Genomic DNA, 14,857 nt, shown 5'->3' on the forward strand with positions numbered 1-14,857 from the left:
TGTATCACTAGCCACTTTAACTATGCCACTTTGTTTACATACTCATCTCATATGTATATACTGTACTCAATACCATCTACTGTATCTTGCCTATGCTGCCCTGCACCATCACTCATTCATATATCCTTATGTACATATTCTTTATCCCCTTACTGTATATAAGATATAAGTTTATAAGTATATACATTTACATTTAAGTCATTTAGCAGACGCTCTTATCCAGAGCGACTTACAAAATTGGTGCATTCACCTTATGACATCCAGTGGGACAGTCACTTAACAATAGTGCATCTAAAACTTAGGGGGGGTGGATACGTTTTGGAATTGTTAGTTAGATTACTTGTTGGTTATTACTGCATTGTCGGAACTAGAAGCACAAGCATTTCGCTACACTCGCATTAACATCTGCTAACCATGTGTATGTGACAAATCAAATTTGATTTGATTTGAGTTATTTGATTTAGACATCTACCACCCCACTACCACATTAGAGCCATAAGGGATCCTAGACATCTACCACCCCACTACCACATTAGAGACATAAGGGAGACTAGACATCTACCACTATCACATTAGAGCCATAAGGGAGACTAGACATCTACCACTATCACATTAGAGCCATAAGGGAGACTAGACATCTACCACCCCATTACCACTATCACATTAGAGCCATAAGGGAGACTAGACATCTACCACCCCATTACCACTATCACATTAGAGCCATAAGGGAGTCTAGACATCTACCACTATCACATTAGAGCCATAAGGGATCCTAGACATCTACCACCCCACTACCACTATCAGTTTAGAGCCATAAGGGATCCTAGACATCTACCACCCCACTACCACTATCACATTAGAGCCATAAGGGATCCTAGACATCTACCACCCCACTATCACATTAGAGCCATAAGGGATCCTAGACATCTACCACCCCACTATCACATTAGAGCCATAAGGGATCCTAGACATCTACCACCCCACTATCACTATCAGTTTAGAGCCATAAGGGATCCTAGACATCTACCACCCGACTACCACTATCACATTAGAGCCATAAAGTAGAGCCACGACCAATATGATATTAGAGCTATAACGTAGACTAGACAGCAACCACCCAACTACCACTATCAAATTAGAGCCAAAAGGGAGAACAGACATCTAGCACCAACTTTATACTATCAGATTAGAGCCGTAAGGGAAACTAGACATCTACCACCCCATTACCACTATCAGATTAGAGCCATAAAGGAGACTAGACATCTACCACCCCACTACCACTATCAGATTAGAGCCATAAGGGAAACTAGACATCTACCACCCCACTACCACTATCACTACCTGCTCTAACCACTAGGCTACCTGCTCTAACCACTAGGCTACCTGCTCTAACCACTAGGCTACCTGCTCTAACCACTAGGCTACCTGCTCTAACCACTAGGCTACCTGCTCTAACCACTAGGCTACCTGCCTCTGACCACTAGGCTACCTGCTCTAACCGCTAAGCTACCTGCTCTAACCACTAGGCTACCTGCCTCTAACCACTAGGCTACCTGCTCTAACCACTAGGCTACCTGCTCTAACCACTAGGCTACCTGCTCTAACCACTAGGCTACCTGCTCTAACCACTAGGCTACCTGCTCTAACCACTAGGCTACCTGCCTCTGACCACTAGGCTACCTGCTCTAACCGCTAAGCTACCTGCTCTAACCACTAGGCTACCTGCCTCTAACCACTAGGCTACCTGCTCTAACCACTAGGCTACCTGCTCTAACCACTAGGCTACCTGCTCTAACCACTAGGCTACCTGCTCTAACCACTAGGCTACCTGCTCTAACCACTAAGCTACCTGCTCTAACCACTAGGCTACCTGCTCTAACCATTAGGCTACCTGCTCTAACCACTAGGCTACCTGCTCTAACCACTAGGCTACCTGCTCTAACCACTAGGCTACCTGCTCTAACCACTAGGCTACCTGCCTCTGACCGCTAGGCTACCTGCTCTAACCGCTAAGCTACCTGCTCTAACCGCTAGGCTACCTGCTCTAACCACCAGGCTACCTGCTCTAACCATTAGGCTACCTGCTCTAACCACTAGGCTACCTGCCTCTAACCACTAGGCTACCTGCTCTAACCACTAAGCTACCTGCTCTAACCACTAGGCTACCTGCCTCTAACCATTAGGCTACCTGCTCTAACCACTAGGCTACCTGCTCTAACCACTAGGCTACCTGCTCTAACCACTAGGCTACCTGCTCTAACCACTAGGCTACCTGCTCTAACCATTAGGCTACCTGCTCTAACCACTAGGCTACCTGCTCTAACCACTAGGCTACCTGCTCTAACCATTAGGCTACCTGCTCTAACCACTAGGCTACCTGCTCTAACCACTAGGCTACCTGCTCTAACCACTAGGCTACCTGCCTCTAACCACTAGGCTACCTGCTCTAACCACTAGGCTACCTGCTCTAACCATTAGGCTACCTGCTCTAACCACTATCACTACCTGCTCTAACCACTAGGCTACCTGCTCTAACCACTAGGCTACCTGCTCTAACCACTAGGCTACCTGCTCTAACCACTAGGCTACCTGCTCTAACCACTAGGCTACCTGCTCTAACCACTAGGCTACCTGCTCTAACCACTAGGCTACCTGCTCTAACCACTAGGCTACCTGTTCTAACCACTAGGCTACCTGCTCTAACCACTAGGCTACCTGTTCTACCATGAGGTTAACTGCCTCTAACCACTAGGCTACCTGCCTCTAACCACTAGGCTACCTGCTCTAACCACTAGGCTACCTGTTCTACCATGAGGTTAACTGCCTCTAACCACTAGGCTACCTGCCTCTAACCACTAGGCTACCTGCTCTAACCACTAGGCTACCTGTTCTACCATGAGGTTAACTGCCTCTAACCACTAGGCTACCTGCTCTAACCACTAGGCTACCTGCCTCTAACCACTAGGCTACCTGCTCTAACCACTAGGCTACCTGTTCTAACCACTAGGCTACCTGTTCTAACCACTAGGCTACCTGCCTCTAACCACTAGGCTACCTGCCTCTAACCACTAGGCTACCTGCTCTAACCACTAGGCTACCTGCTCTAACCACTAGGCTACCTGCTCTAACCACTAGGCTACCTGTTCTAACCACTAGGCTACCAGTTCTAACCACTAGGCTATCTGTTCTAACCACTAGGCTACCTGCTCTAACCACTAGGCTACCTGCTCTAACCACTAGGCTACCTGTTCTAACCACTAGGCTACCTGTTCTAACCACTAGGCTACCTGCCTCTAACCACTAGGCTACCTGCCTCTAACCACTAGGCTACCTGCTCTAACCACTAGGCTACCTGTTCTAACCACTAGGCTACCTGTTCTAACCACTAGGCTACCTGCCTCTAACCACTAGGCTACCTGCTCTAACCACTAGGCTACCTGCCTCTAACCACTAGGCTACCTGCTCTAACCACTAGGCTACCTGCCTCTAACCACTAGGCTACCTGCTCTAACCACTAGGCTACCTGCCTCTAACCACTAGGCTACCTGCTCTAACCACTAGGCTACCTGCCTCTAACCACTAGGCTACCTGCTCTAACCACTAGGCTACCTGCTCTAACCACTAGGCTACCTGCCTCTAACCACTAGGCTACCTGCTCTAACCACTAGGCTACCTGCCTCTAACCACTAGGCTACCTGCTCTAACCACTAGGCTACCTGCTCTAACCACTAGGCTACCTGCTCTAACCACTAAGCTACCTGCTCTAACCACTAGGCTACCTGCTCTAACCACTAGGCTACCTGCTCTAACCATTAGGCTACCTGCTCTAACCACTAGGCTACCTGTTCTACCATGAGGTTAACTGCCTCTAACCACTAGGCTACCTGCTCTAACCACTAGGCTACCTGCTCTAACCACTAGGCTACCTGCCTCTAACCACTAGGCTACCTGCTCTAACCACTAGGCTACCTGCCTCTAACCACTAGGCTACCTGCTCTAACCACTAGGCTACCTGCTCTAACCACTAAGCTACCTGCTCTAACCATTAGGCTACCTGCTCTAACCACTAGGCTACCTGCTCTAACCACTAGGCTACCTGCTCTAACCACTAGGCTACCTGCTCTAACCACTAAGCTACCTGCTCTAACCACTAGGCTACCTGCTCTAACCACTAGGCTACCTGCTCTAACCACTAAGCTACCTACTCTAACCACTAGGCTACCTGCCTCTAACCACTAGGCTACCTGCTCTAACCACTAAGCTACCTGCTCTAACCACTAGGCTACCTGCTCTAACCACTAGGCTACCTGCTCTAACCACTAGGCTACCTGTTCTACCATGAGGTTAACTGCCTCTAACCACTAAGCTACCTGCTCTAACCACTAAGCTACCTGCTCTAACCACTAGGCTACCTGTTCTACCATGAGGTTAACTGCCTCTAACCACTAGGCTACCTGCTCTAACCACTAAGCTACCTGCTCTAACCACTAGGCTACCTGCCTCTAACCACTAGGCTACCTGCTCTAACCACTAGGCTACCTGCTCTAACCACTAGGCTACCTGCCTCTAACCACTAGGCTACCTGCCTCTAACCACTAGGCTACCTGCCTCTAACCACTAAGCTACCTGCCGCCCCAACTTGAGGTGAGGAAGACTGTTTCAGGTCTACCAGAGTTACTCCTATAATCTAACAAAATAACACTTTTAATAACACTCTGTCTAACAGCTATCTGACATAATGAAATGCATGTCTCTGTCTAACAGCCATCTGACATAATGAAATGCATGTCTCTGTCTAACAGCCATCTGACATAATGAAATGCATGTCTCTGTCTAACAGCCATCTGACATAATGAAATGCATGTCTCTAACAGACTCCATAACCATCTGAGATAATGAAATGCATGTCTGTGTTGTAGCATGCCATCGATATATCTCCATCTCTCTGGGGTCAGGCCTAAGCTTCCTCTTCCTTTATGTGGGATATATACAGTACCAGTCAAAGGTGTGGACACACCTACTCATTCAAGGGTTTTTCTTTATTATAACTATTTTCTAAATTGTAGAATAATAGTGAAGACATCACAACTATGAAATAACACATATAGTAGCCAAAAAGGTGTTAAACCAATCAAAATATATTTTATATTTGAGATTATTCAAAGTTCATTCTCTCAACCAACTTAATGAGGTTGTCACCTGGAATGCATTTCAATTAACAGGTGTGCCTTTGTAAAAGTTAATGTCACATTCTGACCATAGTTCTTGTGTGTTTTCCTTGTTTTAGTGTTGGGCAGGACGTGAGCTGGGTGGGCATTCTATGATGTGTGTCTAGTTTGTCCGTTTCTATGTTTGGCCTGATATGGTTCTCAATCAGAGGCAGGTGTTAGTCATTGTCTCTGATCGGGAACCATATTTAGGTAGCCTGTTTTATGTTGGGTTTTGTGGGTGGTTGTTTCCTGTCTTTGTGTTTTCTGCACCAGATAGGACTGTGTTGTGGTTTGTGGGTGGTTGTTTCCTGTCTTTGTGTTTTCTGCACCAGATAGGACTGTGTTGTGGTTTGTGGGTGGTTGTTTCCTGTCTTTGTGTTTTCTGCACCAGATAGGACTGTGTTGTGGTTTGTGGGTGGTTGTTTCCTGTCTTTGTGTTTTCTGCACCAGATAGGACTGTGTTGTGGTTTGTGGGTGGTTGTTTCCTGTCTTTGTGTTTTCTGCACCAGATAGGACTGTGTTGTGGTTTGTGGGTGGTTGTTTCCTGTCTTTGTGTTTTCTGCACCAGATAGGACTGTGTTGTGGTTTGTGGGTGGTTGTTTCCTGTCTTTGTGTTCTCTGCACCAGATAGGACTGTTTCCGTTTTGCCACGTTTATTGTTTTGTATTGTGTTCATGGTGAGTTTCTCTTATTAAAAAACATGAACTCTAACCACGCTGCATTTTGGTCCTCCTCTCCTTCGCTTAACCAGCATGGCTACCACAGCATTCTGCAGCGATACACCATCCTATCTGGTTTGGGCTTAGTGGGACTATAATTTGTTTTTCAACAGGACAATGACTCAGCACACCTCCAGGCTGTGTAAGGGCTACTTGACCAATAAGGAGAGTGATGGAGTGCTACATCAGATGACCTGGCCTCCACAATCATCCAAACTCAACCCAATTGAGATGGTTTGGGATGAGTTGGACTGCAGAGTGAAGGAAAAGCAACCAACAAGTGCTCAGCATATGTGGGAACTCCTTCAAGACCGTTGGAAAAGCATTCCAGGTATAACTGGTTGCGAGAATGCCAAGAGTGTGCAAAGCTGTCATCAAGGCAAAGGGTGGCTACTTTGAAGAATCTCAAATATTAAAAAAAAAAAATAATAATGTTTAAAACTTTTTTTGTTTACTGCATGATTCCATATGTGTTATTTCATTGTGTTGATGTATTCACTATTATTCTACATAAAATAGTCAAACTAATAGTAATAATAATGACTTGAATGAGTAGGTGTGTCCAAACTTTTGACTGATACTATGTACAGTTGAAGTTTACATACACCTTCGCCAAATACATTTAAACTCAGTTTTTCACAATTCCTGACATTTAATCCTAGTAAAAATTCCCTGTCTTAGGTCAGTTAGGATCAACACTTTATATTAAGAATGTGAAATGTCAGAATAATAGTAGAGAGAATTATTAATTTCAGCTTTTATTCCTTTCATCCCATTCCCAGTGGGTCAGAAGTTTACATACACTCAATTAGTATTTGGTAGTATTGCCTTTAAATTGTTTAACTTGGGTCAAATGTTTTGGGTAACCTTCCACAAGCTTCCCACAACAAGTTGGGTGAATTAAAAGGGTTAGGGTTAGTACCCTGTTGGGGGTACTGGTGTTCCAGGGTTGGGGGTACTGGATGACCAGAGTTGGGGAACACTGTTGGGGGTACTGGAGGACCAGGGTTGTGCTGTTGGGGGTACTGGAGGACCAGGGTTGTGCTGTTGGGGGTACTGGAGGACCAGGGTTGTGCTGTTGGGGGTACTGGAGGACCAGAGTTGGGGAACACTGTTGGGGGTATTGGAGGACCAGGGTTGGGGGTACTGGAGGACCAGGGTTGGGGGTACTGGAGGACCAGGGTTGGGGGTACTGGAGGACCAGGGTTGGGCTGTTGGGGGTACTGGAGGACCAGAGTTGGGGAACCCTGTTGGGGGGGTACTGGAGGACCAGGGTTGGGCTGTTGGGGAACACTGGCCTACAGCAACCAGGGCAGGGGATTCAGGACAGGCAGAGCTGTGACTGACACCAGAGGATTGGGCTGGAAATGGCAACGCTTCATGTCGTAGATGTTGACAGTGAATCCTCTTCTATGGGTTTAGGACGGTTGATGACTGAGTAGACAGCTCCAAGCTCAGGAAACAGGAAACAGGGCTTGAGGCCAAATTAGGATTTATTGTTTGTTTTTTTATTACGGCAAAATGGTAGAGTACATCGAGGTTTAACTCTGTAAGAGCATTCAATTGTAGCTTCACACCATATTTATTAAAGACATAAATAGATTAATCTTTCTCAGAATAGGGAATGACATATTTCTGGAAATGCAGTTAGTAGATAAATGACCGATAATGCAGGAAGTAGATAAATGACCAAGATAATGCAGTTACTAGATAAATGACCAAGATAATGCAGTTAGTAGATAAATGACCAAGATAATGCAGTTTGGAATGGAACATCTAATTTATAGATCAGGCCTGTCTGTTCCTGCACTGAGGAATGGGACATCTGTCCATAGATCAGGCCTGATCTAATTTATAGATCAGGCCTGTCTGTTCCTGCACTTAATGAATGGAACATCTAATTCATAGATCAGGCCTGTCTGTTCCTGCACTGAGGAATGGAACATCTAATTCATAGATCAGGCCTGTCTGTTCCTGCACTTAATGAATGGAACATCTAATTCATAGATCAGGCCTGTCTGTTCCTGCACTGAGGAAGGGAACAGCTTTGGCTCATTCATTTCCCTCCTCTCCCCTGGAACTATTCCCCAAGTCGTTGCTGTAAATGACAGCAATGTGTGTTCTCAGTCAACTGATCTGGTAAAATAAGGTTTAAATAATATACAATGTGTCCTCAGTCAACTGACCTGGTAAAATAAGGTTTAAATAATATACAACAATGTGTCCTCAGTCAACTGACCTGGTAAAATAAGGTTTAAATAATATACAATGTGTCCTCAGTCAACTGACCTGGTAAAATAAGGTTTAAATAATATACAACAATGTGTCCTCAGTCAACTAACCTGGTAAAATAAGGTTTAAATAATATACAACAGTGTGTCCTCAGTCAACTAACCTGGTAAAATAAGGTTTAAATAATATACAACAATGTGTTCCAACAAAGAAACATGTTTTTATTTGTACAAAGACAAGACATTTATAACCATAGACATTCTGCAGCGTGTTGTTCTACTTGGGTCCCAGCATCTCGTGTGGCTTGACCCACGCGTCAAACTCTTCTGCAGTCAGGTATCCTAGCTTGATGGCAGTTTCCTTGAGATTTCCTCCCTCTTTGTGAGCCGTCTTGGCAATCTTAGCAGCTTTGTCATAACCTGTTGAGAAGATGGAGAAGGGATGAAATTCAGACGTTAAAATACAGAAGCATCATTAAGACTGAGATTGATGACAAAACATTGACCTTCTACTTCCTCAACGTCTAAACACTGAAGACCTGAGCCTCAGAACACAATTAAGGAACCAATAGCAGACCCTCGAAGACAATATACAGTGGGGCAAAAAAGTATTTAGTCAGCCACCAATTGTGCAAGTTCTCCCACTTAAAAAGATGAGGCCTGTAATTTTCATCATAGATACACTTCAACTATGACAGACAAAATTAGAAGAAAAAATCCAGAAAATCACAATGTAGGATTTTTAATGAATTTATTTGCAAATTATGGTGGAAAATAAGTATTGTATGTGGTCGTGACAGTTGGCGGTCCCAACAGAGAACTCCTGGGTTCTTGTAACGTTCCAACCGAGAACTCCTGGGTTCTTGTAACGTTCCAACCGAGAACTCCTGGGTTCTTGTAACGTCCCAACCGAGAACTCCTGGGTTCTGTAACGTCCCAACCGAGAACTCCTGGGTTCTGTAACGTCCCAACAGAGAACTCCTGGGTTCTGTAACGTCCCAACCGAGAACTCCTGGGTTCTGTAACGTCCCAACAGAGAACTCCTGGGTTCTGTAACGTCCCAACAGAGAACTCCTGGGTTCTGTAACGTCCCAACAGAGAACTCCTGGGTTCTGTAACGTCCCAACAGAGAACTCCTGGGTTCTGTAACGTCCCAACAGAGAACTCCTGGGTTCTGTAACGTCCCAACCGAGAACTCCTGGGTTCTGTAACGTCCCAACCGAGAACTCCTGGGTTCTGTAACGTCCCAACCGAGAACTCCTGGGTTCTGTAACGTCCCAACCGAGAACTCCTGGGTTCTGTAACGTCCCAACAGAGAACTCCTGGGTTCTGTAACGTCCCAACAGAGAACTCCTGGGTTCTGTAACGTCCCAACAGAGAACTCCTGGGTTCTGTAACGTCCCAACAGAGAACTCCTGGGTTCTGTAACGTCCCAACAGAGAACTCCAGGGTTCTGTAACGTCCCAACAGAGTACTCCAGGGTTCTGTAACGTCCCAACAGAGAACTCCTGGGTTCTGTAATGTCCCTATTCAATACATAAGGTCTGATGGGGCTCCTGTTAACCACAGTGTCTGACAGGGGAAGCTGGGTCTGATGGGGCTCCTGTTAACCACAGTGTCTGACAGGGGAGACAGGGGCAGCTGGGTCTGATGGGGCTCCTGTTAACCACAGTGTCTGACAGGGGAGACAGGGGCAGCTGGGTCTAATGGGGCTCCTGTTAACCACAGTGTCTGACAGGGGCAGCTGGGTCTGATGGGGCTCCTGTTAACCACAGTGTCTGATGGGGCTCCTGTTAACCACAGTGTCTGACAGGGGAGACAGGGGCAGCTGGGTCTGATGGGGCTCCTGTTAACCACAGTGTCTGATGGGGCTCCTGTTAACAACAGTGTCTGACAGGGGCAGCTGGGTCTGATGGGGCTCCTGTTAACAACAGTGTCTGACAGGGGCAGCTGGGTCTGATGGGGCTCCTGTTAACCACAGTGTCTGACAGGGGCAGCTGGGTCTGATGGGGCTCCTGTTAACCACAGTGTCTGACAGGGGCAGCTGGGTCTGATGGGGCTCCTGTTAACCACAGTGTCTGATGGGGCTCCTGTTAACCACAGTGTCTGATGGGGCTCCTGTTAACCACAGTGTCTGACAGGGGAGACAGGGGCAGCTGGGTCTGATGGGGCTCCTGTTAACCACAGTGTCTGATGGGGCTCCTGTTAACCACAGTGTCTGACAGGGGAGAGAGGACATGACACTCCCACCAGCAGACTCCCTACACACTAAGCCACCAGACAGAGTGGACTCCCTACACACTAGGCCACCAGACAGAGGGTGGACTCCCTACACACTAAGCCACCAGACAGAGGGTGAACTCCCTACACACTAAGCCACCAGACAGAGTGGACTCCCTACACACTAAGCCACCAGACAGAGTGGACTCCCTACACACTAAGCCACCAGACAGAGTGGACTCCCTACACACTAAGCCACCAGACAGAGTGGACTCCCTACACACTAAGCCACCAGACAGAGTGGACTCCCTACACACTAAGCCACCAGACAGAGTGGACTCCCTACACACTAAGCCACCAGACAGAGGGTGGACTCCCTACAAACTAAGCCACCAGACAGAGGGTGGACTCCCTACACACTAAGCCACCAGACAGAGGGTGGACTCCCTACACACTAAGCCACCAGACAGAGGGTGGACTCCCTACACACTAAGCCACCAGACAGAGGGTGGACTCCCTACACACTAAGCCACCAGACAGAGGGTGGACTCCCTACACACTAAGCCACCAGACAGAGGGTGGACTCCCTACACACTAAGCCACCAGACAGAGGGTGGACTCCCTACACACTAAGCCACCAGACAGAGGGTGGACTCCCTACACACTAAGCCACCAGACAGAGTGGACTCCCTACACACTAAGCCACCAGACAGAGTGGACTGTCTCAGTAGGACTCCATCTACTGCAGTAGACAGACTCACTGTGCTGTAGAGCAAAACATCTCATTGACAATAATCACATCACAGTCTGGTGAATCTCAGCACTGTTGAAACTTGGGACTGTGAGTTACTGCCCTCTAGTGGTTACAAGCGAAAGACCGATGGATAACCTGTTGATTTCTCCTGCAGTTGTATTCTGAACAGTAAATCAAATCAAATGTATTTATAAAGCCCTTTTTACATCAGCTGATATCTCAAAGTGCTGAACAAAAACCCCAAGCAATGCAGGTGTAGAAGCACGGTGGCTAGGAAAAAACTCCCTAGAAAGGTCAAAACCTAGGAAGAAACCTAGAGAGGAACCAGGCTATGTGGGGTGGCCAGTCCTCTTCTGGCTGTGCCGGGTAGAGAGGAACCAGGCTATGTGGGGTGGCCAGTCCTCTTCTGGCTGTGCCGGGTAGAGAGGAACCAGGCTATGTGGGGTGGCCAGTCCTCTTCTGGCTGTGCCGGGTAGAGATTATAAACCTAGAGAGGAACCAGGCTATGAGGGGTGGCCAGTCCTCTTCTGGCTGTGCCGGGTAGAGATTATAACAGAACATGGCCAAGATGTTCAAATGTTCATAAATGACCAGCAGGGTCAGATAATAATAAACACAGTGGTTGTCGAGGGTGCAACAGGTCAGCATCTCAGGAGTAAATGTCAGTTGGCTTTTCAACACCGATCATTCAGAGTATCTCTACCACTCCTGCTGTCTCTAGAGAGTTGAAAACAGCAGGTCTGGGACAGGTATCACCACATTCAGAGTATCTCTACCGCTCCTGCTGTCTCTAGAGAGTTGAAAACAGCAGGTCTGGGACAGGTATCACCACATTCAGAGTATCTCTACCACTCCTGCTGTCTCTAGAGAGTTGAGAACAGCAGGTCTGGGACAGGTAGCACCACATTCAGAGTATCTCTACCTCTCCTGCTGTCTCTAGAGAGTTGAAAACAGCAGGTCTGGGACAGGTAGCACCACATTCAGAGTATCTCTACCGCTCCTGCTGTCTCTAGAGAGTTGAAAACAGCAGGTCTGGGACAGGTAGCACCACATTCAGAGTATCTCTACCACTCCTGCTGTCTCTAGAGAGCAGATATCTAGATCTCCTTCATGACTTTTGGTCCCCTGCTGTATGTAGGTAGACTACCTGGAAGCAGGTACGGTACTACGACACTTACCTATGTGTGGGTTGAGGGCGGTGACCAGCATCAAGGACTCGTTCATGAGTTTGTTGATCCTGTCGATGTTTGCTTCAATGCCCACCACACAGTTATCAGTGAAGGAGACTGAGGCATCCCCCAGCAGCCTGGCTGAGTTCAACACGTTCTTAATCTGGGAGGAGGAGAGAGGAGGAGGAGGAGGAGGAGTTACATTATGACTGAGGCATCCCCCAGCAGCCTGGCTGAGTTCAACACGTTCTTAATCTGGGAGGAGGAAGAGAGGAGGAGGAGGAGGAGTTATATTATGACTGAGGCATCCCCCAGCAGCCTGGCTGAGAACTCTATTCCACAGTACTACATAGAGCCATGACTACATGGAACTCTATTCCACAGTACTACATGGAACTCTATTCCACAGTGCTACATAGAGCCATGACTACATGGAACTCTATTCCACAGTACTACATGGAACTCTATTCCACAGTACTACATGGAACTCTATTCCACAGTACTACATAGAGCCATGACTACATGGAACTCTATTCCACAGTACTACATGGAACTCTATTCCACAGTACTACATGGAACTCTATTCCACAGTACTACATAGAGCCATGACTACATGGAACTCTATTCCACAGTACTACATAGAGCCATGACTACATGGAACTCTATTCCACAGCACTACATAGAGCCATGACTACATGGAACTCTATTCCACAGTACTACATGGAACTCTATTCCACAGTGCTACATAGAGCCATGACTACATGGAACTCTATTCCACAGTACTACATGGAACTCTATTCCACAGTACTACATGGAACTCTATTCCACAGTACTACATGGAACTCTATTCCACAGTACTACATAGAGCCATGACTACATGGAACTCTATTCCACAGTACTACATAGAGCCATGACTACATGGAACTCTATTCCACAGCACTACATAGAGCCATGACTACATGGAACTCTATTCCACAGCACTACATAGAGCCATGACTACATGGAACTCTATTCCACAGTACTACATAGAGCCATGACTACATGGAACTCTATTCCACAGTACTACATAGAGCCATGACTACATGGAACTCTATTCCACAGTACTACATAGAGCCATGACTACATGGAACTCTATTCCACAGTACTACATAGAGCCATGACTACATGGAACTCTATTCCACAGTACTACATAGAGCCATGACTACATACGCACTATACAGTGGGGCAAAATAATATTTAGTCAGCCACCAATTGTGCAAGTTCTCCCACTTGAAAAGATGAGAGGCCTGTAATGTTTATTATAGGTACACTTCAACTATGACAGACAAAGTTAGAAAGAAATCCAGAAAATCATATTGTAGGATTTTTAATGAATTTATTTGCAAATTATGGTTAATTATTATAAACCCCAGGAAGAGTAGCTGCTGCCTTGACAGGAACTAATGGGGATCCATAATAAACCCCAGGAACTAATGGGGATCCATAATAAACCCCAGGAAGAGTAGCTGCTGCCTTGGCAGGAACTAATGGGGATCCATAATAAACCCCAGGAAGAGTAGCTGCTAACTTGGCAGGAACTAATGGGGATCCATAATAAACCCCAGGAACTAATGGGGATCCATAATAAACCCCAGGAAGAGTAGCTGCTAACTTGGCAGGAACTAATGGGGATCCATAATAAACCCCAGGAACTAATGGGGATCCATAATAAACCCCAGGAAGAGTAGCTGCTGCCTTGGCAGGAACTAATAGGGATCCATAATAAATACAAAGCATTGTCTCAGTCCACGGTGAAACTGGCCTATTAGCAGTGTCTCAGTCCACGGTGAAACTGGCCTATTAGCATTGTCTTAGTCCATGGTGAAACTGGCCTATTAGCAGTGTCTCAGTCCACGGTGAAACTGGCCTATTAGCAGTGTCTCAGTCCACGGTGAAACTTGCCTATTAGCAGTGTCTCAGTCCACGGTGAAACTTGCCTATTAGCAGTGTCTCAGTCCACGGTGAAACTGGCCTATTAGCAGTGTCTCAGTCCACGGTGAAACTGGCCTATTAGCATTGTCTCAGTCCACGGTGAAACTGGCCTATTAGCAGTGTCTCAGTCCATGGTGAAACTGGCCTATTAGCAGTGTCTCAGTCCATGGTGAAACTGGCCTATTAGCAGTGTCTCAGTCCATGGTGTAACTGGCCTATTAGCAGTGTCTCAGTGCATTGTCTCAGTCCACGGTGAAACTGGCCTATTAGCAGTGTCTCAGTCCATGGTGAAACTGGCCTATTAGCATTGTCTCAGTCCACGGTGAAACTGGCCTATTAGCAGTGTCTCAGTCCATGGTGAAACTGGCCTATTAGCAGTGTCTCAGTCCATGGTGAAACTGGCCTATTAGCATTGTCTCAGTCCACGGTGAAACTGGCCTATTAGCAGTGTCTCAGTCCATGGTGAAACTGGCCTATTAGCAGTGTCTCAGTCCACGGTGAAACTGGCCTATTAGCAGTGTCTCAGTCCACGGTGAAACTGGCCTATTAGCATTGTCTCAGTCCACGGTGAAACTGGCCTATT

At 46.7% G+C, this 14,857-nt stretch overlaps 1 pseudogene across 1 annotated transcript in view; it reads right to left on the minus strand.

Moving 5' to 3' along the window:
- Positions 1-8,361: 8,361 nt before the first annotated feature.
- LOC124021751 overlaps positions 8,362-14,857 on the minus strand; it is a 28,115-nt pseudogene continuing 21,619 nt past the window's right edge. Inside the window, exons 9-10 of the transcript XR_006836307.1 lie at positions 12,313-12,466; positions 8,362-8,580 (exon numbers count right to left, since the gene is read on the minus strand). The product of XR_006836307.1 is annotated as a fumarate hydratase, mitochondrial-like (transcript). The remainder of the gene's footprint in view (positions 8,581-12,312; positions 12,467-14,857) is intronic.

The sequence above is a fragment of the Oncorhynchus gorbuscha genome, unplaced genomic scaffold (assembly GCF_021184085.1).
Source record: "Oncorhynchus gorbuscha isolate QuinsamMale2020 ecotype Even-year unplaced genomic scaffold, OgorEven_v1.0 Un_scaffold_1202, whole genome shotgun sequence".
In the NCBI taxonomy this organism is placed as follows: Eukaryota; Metazoa; Chordata; class Actinopteri; order Salmoniformes; family Salmonidae; genus Oncorhynchus; species Oncorhynchus gorbuscha.